At 44.1% G+C, this 15,134-nt stretch overlaps 1 pseudogene; it reads right to left on the bottom strand.

Moving 5' to 3' along the window:
* Positions 1-1,121: 1,121 nt before the first annotated feature.
* Positions 1,122-2,064, bottom strand: LOC102244975 (annotated as a pseudogene).
* Positions 2,065-15,134: the final 13,070 nt, after the last annotated feature.

A 15,134-nucleotide genomic window follows, 5' to 3' on the forward strand; every position in this document is an offset into this window, starting at 1 on the left:
CTGATCTTTTCCTTAATGTTTTGTGGTCATTTTATCATGCTTGGCCCCTGTGTTCTCCTTTTTATTTAAAGTGATTTCGTTTAATATCATCTTCTCTTTTACTTCAGGAAGGCCAAACACATTCGCAAATAAGCAGAGCACATTACTAGGTGTGAGTGAGCGGTGGGAAGCGGCTCTGTGAGGGCTGCGGTGACATCAATCACCTTCACTGGGCTTTCCCTTCATTCATAAATGACAGCCACAGAGAAATCCAGTTGCTAGGACAAAATCAACAGCATTTCTCCTGGGCCTGCAAGCATTTCTCTCCTTTTATTTGGGGTGGAAATTGATGCTCACACGTGGAAACTGATAGGTAACGCTATTCTCCTTACTGTGCCCTAGGAGTGAGTGCTCTCCAGGAGGGGAGAATCAGACTCCATATTATTACTAACTGCTTTTCAAAACCTAAAGAGCCACATAGAAGTGACCCAACCTGAGAATTCTTAGAATTCATTGAGAAACCAACAATTAGTGGCAATATATGTCCATTCATTTTATCTATTCAGCCAACATTCAATGACAGGCCAAGGGCAGCAGGATGCTAGTTAGAGATGCCACCATGAACAAGATACCTGCCCTCATAAAAAGTAAAGTCTGGTAGGGAGAAACATCGGTCAAATAATTCTACTTAAATATATATGTATACGTGTGTGTGTGTGTGTGTGTGTGTGTGTGTGTGTGTGTGTGTACATTTACAACTACCATTAGGACTAGGCAGAAAAGGTATACAGTGCCATAAGGCTGAAAATAGGAAGAGGATTTGATACAGGGGGAGGGGGAGAAGTCAGGACAGTGTCCTAATGACGTGTGTGATTCTGTGTAGTGGGGATGGGGGGAGGATGCAGAGAAGGAGTGAGGGAGTGGGGGGCTGGGGTCAGCGAGAGCAATCCAACCCAGGGAGCAGCAAGAGAGGGCTGTGGAGCTGGAGAAACTGAATGCATGTCAGTGCATCTAGATCTCTGAGATCAAAGCAAGCAAGTATTGGGGATGAGATGAAGCCAGAAATATAGGCAATGGTTAGATAAAGAAAAGCTTTATTTATTTATTTTTTTACTTTTATTAGTATTTATTTTATGCTGAATTTACTCCTGGACCATAAATTTTTGTTTCTTCTGGGATATCTTTTTCTTCTGTGCAGCTTCCTCTTCTGTTTTATGACCAATCAGCTCTTTCTCAGGAAGGATCCTCTCACTGTGGTGGGGAGAGCTCCTGTATGGGGTAACCCGCCCATGAGCTCTGTAAGTTCCATGCTGCATCTTGGGAGCTTTGTTCACCTGGATGTGCTCAATGACCAGAGAGTCTACATCTAAACCCTTAAGTGCTGGGGCCGACCAGCAGACCCTGAGTGATGGATGAATGGATTACTCTGACACACATTTCTGTGAAAGAGAGGGCTAAGGGGCTGCTTGGCTATAGGAACCAAAACAGCCCCATTTGCCTGCCTCCTTGGGCTTTTATTGTAATAACATCTTGAACTAAAATTATTAGATACTATCAGTAGGATAAGCATCTTTGAGAAGTCACATGTGTCTGCAGTGTCCTTTAAGCAAAGACATCTAATAAGTAAACATAAAGATTCCAGTAAAACACCCAGGGGCTTAGACTTGTTTGGAAAAGTCAAGGCAGCGTCTGCTGCCTTCGGCAAGGTCCTGCTAGAAGCCTTTCAGAGATTCCTCCTTACAGACTTTCCAATCAAGTCTCCTGCTTCCCCACACTTAAGTTCAGCATTGCTCTCTGCATTTTTAAGCACGTGCAGCAAAATTTCAGCACTCTTTTGGACCACCAACCCTACTGTTTGGCCTGAACACACCTACCAACTCCACCATTGTAATGACGGAATGGCACGCACTGCTTCTGTAAAGTTGCATCCTTCAGATGCTTGGTGACTTTTCGAATATGCATACGCTTGACGGCCGGGGCAGTTTCACGAGTGTTCTTAAAGTGAACACGAAGATTTGAACCTCTTGATTTGCAAGATTTTGTGGGTTTTTCTGGGTCAAGTGAATAGTGAACCGTTTTCAGAAGTCACTTATGGCTGCTTTGGGGAAGAGCTATAGTTTTAATTTTTCAATTCAGTTGACATTCCGTTATATTAATTTTGACATAGTGGTAGACATTTTTATAACTTATGAAGTAATACCCTCAATAAGTCTAATACCTACTGACACCATAAGTGTTGTTGACTAGATTCCCTGTACTGTACTTTACATCCCTGTGAGCTTTATAGCGTCCTATCCAAGGAACAGCAGGGGGACACTGAAAGGCAAGAAGCATGTTTGCTTTTTGAAATCCTCACTCAGATAGCAGAGCGAGCAGAATGGTCTGGGAGCAGGTAGAGGGGACTCGGGGTGCCTGGCCAGGAGTCCCAGTGGGGCTGATGATGGTCGCGATGGAGACTCGAGGTAGCATCCAGTGAAAGTACCCATCACTTTAGAAAAGCAGAAACTCCAGAATAGCCCTTAAAACGCTGCCAAGTCCATGCAATCGGTTTCCTCTTGAATATTGTGAAGCTGCCTGTTACATGTCACCAATGTTTCTTTCACTTTTCTTCTCATTCTGAAGAAGGACATGTCAGCTGAGATCCCCCCAGCGGGGCACCAGGGGTGAGGGAGGGAGTTTGGTGCTGAGTTTTCAGACTGCGGCAGGGAAGGGCGGAGCCTTTCTATACCAGGCTTTCCCCCACATGCAAAGCGGTAGGGCAGACATGGCCAGGCTTCAGGGTCCCCACATCCTCATGATCACCCTTTTCTACTCAGCCACCCACTGCATGGCCCAAACTTCATGCTTTGTTCTCCCGCACTCCTGTCACCCAGGCATCGTAACCTGCTCTGCGGAAAGTATCCGATACACAAATTCTCACTAAGATGTGAAGGAAAAGTTATGGATGACTTCTACCAAAGAATATGTAGGTTTTATTTTATTTTATTTATTGCACTGTGCTATGATAGAATAGACCACCCCAGTAACCCCTAAGGCTAATACATTTCTATCACAATTACTTTAGCAAACTTGGTTGGTTCCCTCCTCACTTCTGCAACATCGTGCAAAGGTAGAATATGTAGGTTTTAATGCCTAAAGAAATGAGTCTCTAATCATGGAAGGCTAAGCATTAGTCAACAGATGGAGAAAGTATTTGGGAAGGCAGAATCACATCGTTTTGCCCTGAAATTACACTACCTTACAGTTAGCCATGCTCTTTTATAACTTGCCTCTCCTACAACATGTGGGCACCAGAGGTAAGAACAAGAAAAAAACAGAAGGTAAAGAATTGACCAGTTTCCCACAAATGGACTGAAAAGCACATGCCACTGTTCACAGGCCTTCCCCAGCTCTACTCCACACCCTCTTTCTAGGAGGTTGCATCGATTTCTATGGTTTAAATGTAACCTGTATGCTGGCAATTCCGGATTTATCTCTTTCCCCTGACCCTCCTCTGAGCTCTGGACTCCTCCATCCAGCTACTTACCCAGCTTCTCTGCTTAGACTTCTCACAAGCATTTCAAACTGAACATGTCCAAACTTTAACTCTTTTTTTTTTTAAATCTTCACCCAAGGATATTTTTTCCATTAATTTCTAGAGAGAGTGGAAGGAAAGGAGGGCAGGAGAGAGAGAGAGAGAGAGAGAGAGAGAGAGAGAGAGAGAGAAGGAAGCATCCATGTGAGGAAAACGCATCGATTGGTTGCCTCCCGCACGCACCCCAACTGGGGCCGGGATTGAACCTGCAACAGGTACATGCCCTTGATTAGGAATCAAACCCAAGACCCTTTGGTCTTCAGGCTGAAGCTCTAGCCACTGAGCAACCGGCCAGGGCAAACTCTAACTCTTAGTCCTAGCACCAGCACCACCCAAACCCAGACTTCCCCGGTGCAGTAAATGGCAACACCATATGCCAGAAACCCGGGGGTCATCCCAGACTGCCCCCTCTTTGTAGTAGTTTCCTGTGGCTGCCATAACGTATCACCACAAACTTGGTGGCTTCAAACAACAGCATTTATTTCCTCATTGTCCTGGGGGCCAGGCACCTGGAAACAAGGTGTCAGCCGGGCTGCGCTCCCCACAGGCTCCAGGGGAGACTCCTTCCTTGTCTGTCCCTCTTCTGTTGGCTCCAGGGGTCCCCTGAGCTGCATCACCTCAGTCTCTGCAACCGTCTTCACGTGGCCTTCCCCACTTTTCTCAGTGTCTCTCCTCTGTGTCTCTCATGAGGACACTTGTCATAGAAGGTAGGGTTTATGTGGATAATCCAGGATGATGTCATTTGGAGATCCTTAACTTGATTACATCTGCAAAGACATTTTTTTCCAAATAAGGTCAGGTTCTCAGGCTCCGGGGATTAAGACATGGACGTATCTACTGGGGGCCGTCCTTCAATCCACTAAAGTCTCTATTACTCCTCATAGCCAACCCACCCATAAGCCCTGGAGAAGTTACCTTTCAATTGTCTCTCTCAGCCAAGCCCCCCACATTTGTAGCTATGAAGATGCTAATGCTTCACTGCTCTGATCCCGATTCAAGTTGCCTTTGTCTCTCTTGAGTATTTCTGCCATGGCCCCTACCAGCAGTGGTCTCCCTGCTTCCACTATAGTTCATTCCCTGTAGCGCAGCCAAGAAGAGTGGCGTTAATCAATTAATTATGTATATAAATAAAGTCAGGCCAAATCTCTTACCTGCTGAAAAACCTCCAGTGCACTTAGAAGTTCCTTTGCACGTAGAACACATTCCGGTGTTCTCCAGCCCCAGCTCCCTTCCCCAGCCTTCCCTCCAGCCCCTAACGCTAACAGTGTTCTAGCCACATGGACCTCCTACTAATTGTCCAGAGAAGTTGCCCCTGGCTGACCTGTGTGAGAACGCATTCTCTGCGACTCTAACATAGCACCCTGTCCATGACTGTCAAAGCATTTCTCAATATGGGATTCATTTACCAGTTATCACCCAGCTCTTCATAGCAGACTTTTTTAAAATCTTTTTTTTATTGATTTCAGAGAGGAAGAGAGAGGGAGAGATGTGGAATCATCAATGATGAGAGAGAATCATTGATGGACTGCCTCCTGCAAGCCCCCCACCAGGGATCTAGCCCGCAAACCAACATGTGCCCTGACCAGGAATCAAACCGTGACCTCCTGGTTCATAGGTCGATGCTCAACCACTGAGCTACACCTGCTGGGTTCTCCACACTAGATTGAACCTGCCTGAAAGTAGGGACAAAACCCCCAGTGCCCAGGTGAGCACAGCACATTGAAGATGCCCAATACACCTTTATTAAACAGATGATTGAATTAATTAATCAATGGTTCCCATTGACTATGGAAGTAAGAAGAAACCGTCCCTGGCCTCTAGTCCCCACCCACCACCTATCCTGCCTCATATGCCACTTCTCCTCGACAGGAAGCTTTGGCTCCTGCAAATTCCGTCTTCTTATCTTCCTCCCCTCTTTGACTTATGCCATTTCCTCCTTGTGGAATGTCTATCCTCCCTCTTTGCTTACCACTTCTTAGTTGCTTTTCTATGCCCAGTTCACATCTCTCCTCCTCCAGGAAGCCCTCTGTCATCACTCCACCTACATTATTCTTTCCCCCCTCTCTGCTCTCTCCTGAGCTGCTTGTACCACAATATCACCGCCTCAGGTGATCCTCACTTACACCTCCAACTGGGCCAAAAGGTATAAGAGCAACCCCCTGTTTCACACTTCTTTGAATTGACCTTGGAGGAATGGAGACATTGAGATATCCTGGGAACTAGCCACTGGCTATTTTCTAGTCTCAGTTCTGCCCACAGCTAGTATATGACTTCAAGCACTTTACCTCACCTCTGGAGTTTATTTTCTTCTGGAGTTTTATTTTTCATGTGTAAAATAAAGTGCTTATGCCTGGCTGGCATGGCTCAGTGGTTGAGCATCAACCTATGAACCAGGAGGTTCCAGTTCGAGTCTCAGTTAGGGCACAAGCCCGGATTGTGGGTTTGATCCCCAGTGTGGGGCGTGCAGGAGGCAGCTGATGCATGATTCTCTCTCGTCATTGATGTTTCTGCCCTCTCCCTTCCTCTCTAAAATCAATAAAAATATATATTTAAAAAATAAAGTGTTTAGACCATATTGCTTTTAATAATCAATCAATTTAACAAATCTATTTCAGAAATGGGCAAAGAGATTAAGTTAGTTGTTATATAAAGAATTTAGATATTAAGAATTAAGTCTCTGGCACTTAGAAAATACTAATAAATGAGTTGCTGATTAGTTCTTTTTTTTTTTTTTCCTCCCAGCAAGGAAACTGAGGTTCAGCAATTTGAACAAAGTAACACAAAGTCAACAGTGGGTAATGACAAAACCCCGGTCCTCCAACTTAAAAAAACCCACACTGTCCCCTGCCTCTGGAATAATAACAATCACCTTACATACAGGGATTTTACTTCATATCTGTTTTCATAACTAGTATCTCATTTCATTCTCATACCTATTCTGTTAATCAGATTATATTATACCAATTTTACACAGAGGAAAAGTGAGTTTCTGAGGGGTTACATTTTGTGCTGAAGGTCGTACAACCAGTAAGGAGCTAAATTAGGACCACACCCCAGATTTTAGCCTCAAAACCTAAGTTATTTCCAATATGCCACAGGCACTACAGCAAAGACACTTAATGAAATAAGCTTTTAAAAATCACATTTCTGCCAATAAAATCCTGCGCTAAAAGTGCACCAATGGTTGCTTATCATAAACTTAGAAAACCTAAGAACAATATTTAATGGATTTAAATAATATTTTTACATGTAGGTGATTTTTCTGCTATCCCACTTTAGTGTTCTTCTAAAACCATCCAGGGCTCAGTGTAGTTCCTATTAGTACTAATGGGAATCGCACACCCTGGTTTTTCACACAGAACACACCTAAAGCACTCAACCATGCAAGAGGCAGAAATGTGTGTTGTCACATAACTGGACACACTGCTGCCCACTGGCACTGTCTGCTGCAAGCTTCCTAACTTAAACCATTTCCCCCCGTAAACATATTTTGAAGTTTGAGGAGATCCAAAAGGCGATGCATTTCAGGATCCATCCCAAATCCAAAGGGGGGGGCGGGGGTTGGAAAGCTTTTATGGTTTGAGTTTGGTTTCGTTTTTGTGTTTTAAGCTAAACATGATTTTTTAAAAGATTTTTAATTGATTTTTAGAGAGAGAGGAAAAGAGAGGGGAGAGAGAAACATCAATGTGAGAGGGCAGCATTGACCAGTTGCCTCCTGCAAACATAAGGGATTAGTAGTATTACTGCCAGCTGAAGGTGAACTTCAGATAAACGCTCCCATTTGCGAAGTATGTGTGCATGTCCTGCCACCTAGTGGCCACACAAAGAAGTCATCTTTAACTGCTCCTGGTATTAAAATCAATGAAGTGAAACAATATTTTTAGAACTTTGAACCAATTCTCTCAATCTATCCAACTTCTTATTAATCTTTACTGGCTCTATCAATATTATATCACTAATGCAGCAGAAAAACTAGCAGCAGCGGGGGAGAAGGGCAATCTATGAATAAGTATGAAATATGTTAGTTGATGATGATTCTGTGAAGAGCAACAAAGCCGTAGGGATAATTAAGAGTGACTGGCAAGGTGGTGTGAGTTCCACCGCAGACAGGGTTGTCAGGGAAGGCCTCTCAATAAAAGACCTGAAGTGAAGGGGCAAAGCATGCAGACATCTGGGGGGCAAGAGTAGTTCAGGCCAAGGGAACAGCAAAGAGGTCACTGGAGCAGAAAGGAAAGGGCTGGCAAGGTCAGAGAGGCGGTGGGGGTCCCAGGTCAGTACAAGTCAGGGTTAGAAACTTACACTTGACATGGGGATCTCTCAGTGAGAGCAGGGAAGGCACTGGCAGGTTTTGAGTAGTGGAATGACCTAACAATTCCGAGTAACTCTCTGACGAACAAGATAAAATACCAAATAACCTGACAGACAAGTTTAATGGAATGCCCGGGGAGAAATAGTTCCCATAAGAATGTAAATTTTCAGAAGATTTATGGAAACAGCTCTTTGAAAGGAACTCACAGGAAGGATTATAGAGGAAGACTGCATAGCGTCTTTACACCGAAACAAGTTAAGTCAGGCAAGCCAAAGCTATTTTTACTCAACATTGTGTGTTTTTTATATTTAAAAAAACTTTCATAGCAATGGCGCATAAATTCTCAAGGCACTCTTCAATGAAGAAATTAATATTTACTAAGTGTCCAGGTTACCAGAAGCAGTCCGTATGTTTTACAAGGCTCTAATCTGAAAATACATCTGCGGGGATAAAACACATGCACATACAAGATAACAATATAAATTGTGAAGAAAAGGCCACATAGCATTAAGGAGAAGAGGCTGTGCTTATGCAGGAGCAACGGAGGGACACCCGTCAATCAGGAACTGAGGCAGGAAAACAGGGCAAGGGCAAGAGAGGTGGCCTGGGTCTAGGACAAAATCTAAGAAAATTAAAATGCTATGCCCGAGGTTATAGACTCACAGAATTTGAGAACTAGAAGGAATTCACCACAAGAGGAAAAAAATGTAACTATGCAAGGTGACAGATGACAACCAGACTTATTGTGGTGATCATTTTGCAATATATTGAATCATGCAAATATTGAATCATGGCCCTGGCCAGGTAGATCAGTTGGTTGGAGCATTATCCTGATACTCCAAGGTTGTGGGTTTGGTCCCCTGTCAGGGCACATACAAGTATCAACCAATGAATGCACAAATAAGTGGAACAACAAATTGATCTCTCTCTCTCTCTTTCTCCCTCACCCCCTACTCTCTCTCTAAAAAGAAAAAAAAATCAATAAAAAACAAAACAGCCTGGCCATTGTGGCTCAGTGGTTGAACGTTGACCTAGGAACCAAGAGGTGGCAGTTGGATTCCTGGTCAGGGCACATGCCCAAATTGTGGGCCAGATCTCCAATAGGGAGCATAGGAGGCAGCGGATTGATGATGTTCCTCTCTCATCGATGTTTTTATCTCTCTATCCCTCTCCCTTCCTCTCTCTCTAAAAATCAATAAAAAGATTAAAAAAAACAAATATTGAATCATTATGTGTACAACTAAAACTAATATAATGTTATATGTCAATTATATCTCAATTTAGAAAGAAAAAACTGGAAGTAAAGTTAGAGATGGTTAAAGTCAGAGCTCTTGCTTTACAAAAGAGAAAAATTAAATCAATCAAATGTCCACTGGTTAGTGACAGAGCTGAACCAAAAACAAGGGCTCCTGAGTTAGCCCATTGCTTTTGCCTATCACCACCGGGAAAATGACCGTGAGCCTATGGAATTCTTAACGTTATTAACCAGGTTGGAATGGAGCCTCGTGGTTAGAAGACGGGATGCAGGCCTAGAGCTAGGTGGTCAGTAAGGTGGGAAGAATTCAATAGGTGTGACATCGGGGAAACTGGTTTCTGCCTTCACTGCCTGGAACAGAGCTCCTGCAACCCTTGTAATCTCCTTAGGACCTAAGTGATAAGAGCTCTAGGAGCATCTTTTGTTCTAAAATTATTCTTTAACCCTCGTTCCCCATCCAAGGCTCCTGAAACCCTTGTAATTTCCTGGGTGATAGGAATGTCTTTGTTCTACTGAGGCTCCTGGATGAGGACTGATCACTGGAAAACCAAGCCAAGCTTAGAAGTTTGGAATTTTCAACACGCATCCCCCCCCCTCCCCCCCATTCACCTGAGAAGGAAAAGGGGCTTAAAATGGAGTTAATGATCAATCATGCCTATGGACAAAGACTCCATGAAAATCCCCAATGTTCAGGTAACTTCCTGGCTGGTGAACACCTGGAGGTGCTGGGAGAGAGGTGTGGCTGGAGGCACGAAAGCTCGGAGCCCATTCTGATAGATCCTCCCTTCCCCCAACTGGTGGGCGGAGTATGACATAACCTGCAGCCCGGAAATACCTGAGTGACTAACCAGGTACCTTATATGGACTATACATTGGACCACCAATCCACACCTGCCAAATACCCTAAGCCCTTGTCCTATATGGACAATGCAGTAAGCCACCAATCAGTGTGCGCCGAGTACACTAAGCCCCGCACCCCTTCCCATTCAGCCCCTCAAAAGGCGTGCTCACCCCTGCACGTGCTGCTGTCCTCCCCTTTCGAGACAGGCAGGTCCTTCTCCTCTAATAAAGCCTGTATTCCTGGTTTTCGGCCTCTGTCTGATCTTTCACATTCTCTCAGCCCTGACCCTATGCATCTGTCATCCAATGTTCACCTGCATCCTTAATCATACCCTTTTATAATAAACCAGGAAAGGCAAGCACATTTCTTCCCTGAGTTCTGTGAGTCACTCTAGCAAATTAATGGAACCTGAAGAGGGGGTGTGAGAAGCTCCGATTTATAGCCAGTTGGTCAGAAGCACAAGTAAAAACCTGGGCTTGCGACTGGCATCTGAAGTGGAACTGAGCCCACAACCTGTCGAATCTAATGCTGGTCTGGTAGTGAGACAGGCCAGTAAGTCAGGACAAGTGGAATGGGGAAACTGAGGCAGGTGGTGTCCAAACTGGCAGATACAGAAGGTCCCCTCCCTAGAGATAACATCTAGGTCTCAGTTGTGTTTCAGCTCCCCACCCAGAAAAGCAGCAAAACCAGGGGGTGACACCAGGACCAGCTGCGATGACTGACAACCCCCTGCCCTAACACTGACCAATCAGTGGAGACCACAACAGAAGGAGCACACCTAGAAAACTGATGCATATTCTGCTAAAACCCTCCCCTGAGACCTCCCCTAAGACTTCTGCCTGCAAGGGAGGGATAAAGGCCTCAAGACAAAGGACCCAGCTCTCACTCTCCCCCCCCCCCCCCCCCCCCCCCCCCCCCCCGCCATCTCCTTTCCCCTCTTCTTCCCCTCCTTCTTCCCCCACAGGCATGACTCTACTAAACTCTAAGGGGCCCACGGGACTTGCAACCAGGGGAGCCATGGGCAGCCCCAGGCAAGGCCCCCTTTCTCTGACTTCCCAGAGAGCTAAGGCAGCCCAGCCCAGGCTCTCCTGTTGCTCCTACGCCAAGGGTGGGGACCTTTTTTCCTGCCAAGGGTGTACCTGTCACTTTTGTTCTAGAAAGAAATTGGTTTTGTTTTTATTTTCTTCCAGGTTTATTGAGACATAATTGACAGATAACGTTGCCCAGGTTTAAGGTGTATCACATAGTGGATTGATATGTTCTATATACTGCAAAATGATTACCACAGTAAGTTTAGTTAAGATCCATCCCCTCACCTGGTTACAAATTTTCTTTTTTCTTGTGAAGAAAGATTTTAAAATCTACTCTCTTCTGAGTCTGTTTCTCTAAATTTCTCAACAACTCGGTCAGCTCCCTAAACTCCTTTAAGAAGCCCTTTTACTGTTTAGATTAGCGAGGGTGGATTCTGTTCTTCGAGATTGGAGAACTGATGCAGTGAGCATTTTGGTGGTAAGTGGAAGCTAACAGTGGCACCCAGACTCAAGTGTTCATTTTAAGCACATCGCAGTTTCCATTTATGTGGAGCCTGATTAAGAGCCACATAGAGTATCTTGTGATATAATAAAAATTTAAATATTTGGTCTTCTTCCTGTTCCTAGCAGAGCTTCCAAAAATGCTTGGAATTTCCTGAGCGATGAGGGTGATAGGTGTGGCTTTTGTTATTCAAAAGCCCCCTTGCAACCACACCTGAGATTACGCCAATACGGTGAACCAGGGTGAGGCCCCTTTGATAGGCTCAGAATGGGAGTTTGTCACCAGAAAGACTAAACACTTGATTAGAGGTTTGGAACTTTCAGCTCCACCGCGACCTCCAGGGAGGGGCGGGGGTCCAGAGATTAAATTCCTTAAAAACTTCTAGAGGAGGAGAGAATCAGAATGCTTCCGGGGTGGTGAACACGTGCAGGTGCTGAGATGGTGTCGGACGGGAGAAGGCATGGCAGCTCTGAGCCCCCGGGCCTCTGCCCACTTCTACGTGGCTGTTCCTGAGTTGCATCCTTTATCATGAACCTTGAAAGGTAAGTACAGTGTTTCTCTGAGTTGTGTGAATTGTTATAGCAAGTTAAGAACCCGAGGAGGGGATCTTGGGAACCCCCAAATTTGTAGTCTGCCAGGCAGAAGTGTGGGTGGCCTGAGCACTCCATGTGCAGGTGGCATCTAATAGGGGCAAACTCGTGGGACCGAGCCCTTAATCTGTGGGGTCTGTGTTAACTCCCCGAAGTCAGTGTCAGAATTTATTAAATTATGGGAAATCCAGTTGCTGTTGAAGAATTGGTTGTTCGTGTCAGAAAAACCACATAATATTTTATCTAGTTTGACTTTTAAAGCTTCCTGCAAATAAGACATATTAAAAATAAGCCCGGGCCAGTGCAGCCGGTTGGAGCATCATCCATTGGACCAAAAGGGTCTTGGCTTCAGTTCCCTGTCAGGGCACATACCCAGGTGGTGGGCTCGATCCCCAGTCAGAGCACGTGCAGGAGGCAGCCAATTGATGTTTCTCTCTCACATCCATGTTCCTCTCTCTCTCCTTTAACCTTCCTCTGCCTTTCCCGTTCTCTCTCTCTAAAACCAATAGCGGTAATAATAATAAAGCTGGGTGATGAACACAAATATAATATACAGGTGATGTATTGTAGAGTTGTAAATAATAATAAGGCAAATAGAAGCTAAAAAAGACTTGGAGACATACTTTATCATTTGTTTAGAAGTTTCAATGGGTTTTGAAGTTACTAGCCAGATTTTAACAAAAACTTTGCAAAATTGGTGGGTTGAATTACCAAATGAGTATCAAGATGTCATAAATATAAGCAATAGTGTAATTCCATTGGAATCTGTGTACCACAATGAGATATCGTTATTAGCTAGGACGTCTTTAAAACCAAATACCAAAATAAACTGAACTAGGTCTGTAAATTGTCATATCACAAAGTGTTAAACAATATTTTTTTAAATAGCAAATATGTGTAAATGCATTGCTTTTCTCATATCACTCATTACATACTGTGGATGTATACTAACTTTTTTTTTTTTTATTAATGGGGTAGTTGATCACAATTTTGGATTGGTCTAGGCCGGCGTTTCCAAAAGTGTTGTCTATGGATCTCTACATCAGAATTCTCCAGGGTACCCCTTAAATGCTGTTTCCTGAGCCTTGTGTTCAAGACATAACTGTTACTAGTGAAAAGGACCTGGCCCTAAGGGGGTTCCCCTAGGGCAGTGGTCGGCAAACTCATTAGTCAACAGAGCCAAATATCAACAGTACAACGATTGAAATTTCTTTTGAGAGCCAAATTTTTTAAACTTAAACTATATAGGTAGGTACATTGTTATTAACTTAATTAGGGTACTCCTAAGGCTTAGGAAGAGCCACACTCAAGGGGCCAAAGAGCCGCATGTGGCTCCTGAGCCGCAGTTTGCCGACCACGGCCCTAGGGCCAGCTGGTAGTCTGTGAGTTCTTGATTTAGTGCAGAAAAAATTTCACAATATGAGTCCAGGTGAATTTTAGAGGATGTTTATTAAAGCTGGGGACAGTGAAACAAGGAAGGGCTGGGGAAATGAGCCTAGGCTACTCTTTTTTGGCTCACTGAGAAGTCAGAGAGGGGGAGGGGGGCTTGGGGACAGGCTCAGGGAGTTGGCCTGGGATGAACTGCTGTGGGAGAAGAATCGGGGAAAGTGCGGGGCAAAGGGGGGCTTGCTCCTGGGAGTGAGAGACTGGGGGTTTAAGGGAGGTCTTAGAGGAGGATTTCAATATAACATTCATCAGCTTTATGCTGAAACCAAAATGAGATTTATTCTCGTAATTTCATCTGTCCTTGGGTGTGGTTGGCAAATGGCACTGATTGGATTTCTGCTATCTGTCCCCCTGAGTAGGTTGATTTAAGCTATTTACCTTCTGGTCGGGGAGGAAAAGTGCTAACCATGCACTCTTTTTTTAAAAAATTTATCTTTATTGTTGAAAGTATTACAGATGTCCCCTTTCTTCCATTGAGCGCCTCCCCTCACTTCCTCAACCTCCCCACACCTTCACCACCCATTGTCCGTGTCCATGGGTTATGCATATATGCATACAAGTCCTTCGGTTAATTTCTTCCGGCCCTCCCTCCTTCCCTCTGAAATATGTCAGTCTGTTGCATGCTTCAATGTCTCTGGTTCTATTTTGTTCGTCAGTTTATTTTGTTCATTAGATTCCACCTATAAGTGAGATCATGTGATTCTTGTCTTTCTCTGACTGGCTTATTTCCCTTAGCATAAACCATTTACTCTTAAATGTCCCTGATTTAGGGAAGATAGGATTTACTAGATGGCTGTAACTGCTTGGCATTCTGGTTTTTCCAGAGGGTTGCAAACTGCTGTATAACTATCTGGTCTCGGTTTCCCTATTCCCTTTTGTCCTGGCTTACTGGCCTGTCTCAATATCAGCACCAAATTGAGATATTATTTTAGGTTTAATGAGAGAAATTGAAAGATAACCAAACAGAAAAAACTGTATGACCACGTGATTCTCTGATATTTAGTGCTGTTGTCTGTGAAATATCTCAAGTCACTGGTAAAATGTTTTCTGCAAGTTGATCCATTGATCTGCAGCAATTTCAACCTAGATTTTATGCTGCATTAAATTGAGTATACATGTGAAGCCTGACTTTATTTTATCAGTTACCTTATTTAAGTCGTGTGGTTTTTTTTTAATGTATTTTATTGATTTTTTACAGAGAAGAAGGGAGAGGGATAGTGAGTTAGAAACATTGATGAGAGAGAAACATCGATCAGCTGCCTCCTGCACACCCCCTAACTGGGGATGTGCCCGCAACCAAGGTACATGCCCTTGACCGGAATCGAACCTGGGACCTTTGAGTCCGCAGGCCGACGCTCTATCCACTGAGCCAAACCAGTTAGGGCTTAAGTAGTTTTATTTATTTAATGAACTAAAGGAAGAAACTAGAAACAGAAGAATAGAAAGTGAGTGAATATGTGCAGAAGGAGAAACCAGAGATGGACCTTTTTGCAGGACCCTCCTTTTTGTTGTTGTTGTTAATCCATTGATTTTTTTTTTTCTTCTTTTTTTAGGGCGAGTGGAAGAGAGGGAAAGACAGAGAGAAACATCACTGGAGAGGAACACAT

This window comes from Myotis brandtii, unplaced genomic scaffold (assembly GCF_000412655.1).
Source record: "Myotis brandtii unplaced genomic scaffold, ASM41265v1 scaffold58, whole genome shotgun sequence".
NCBI classification, from domain to species: domain Eukaryota; kingdom Metazoa; phylum Chordata; class Mammalia; order Chiroptera; family Vespertilionidae; genus Myotis; species Myotis brandtii.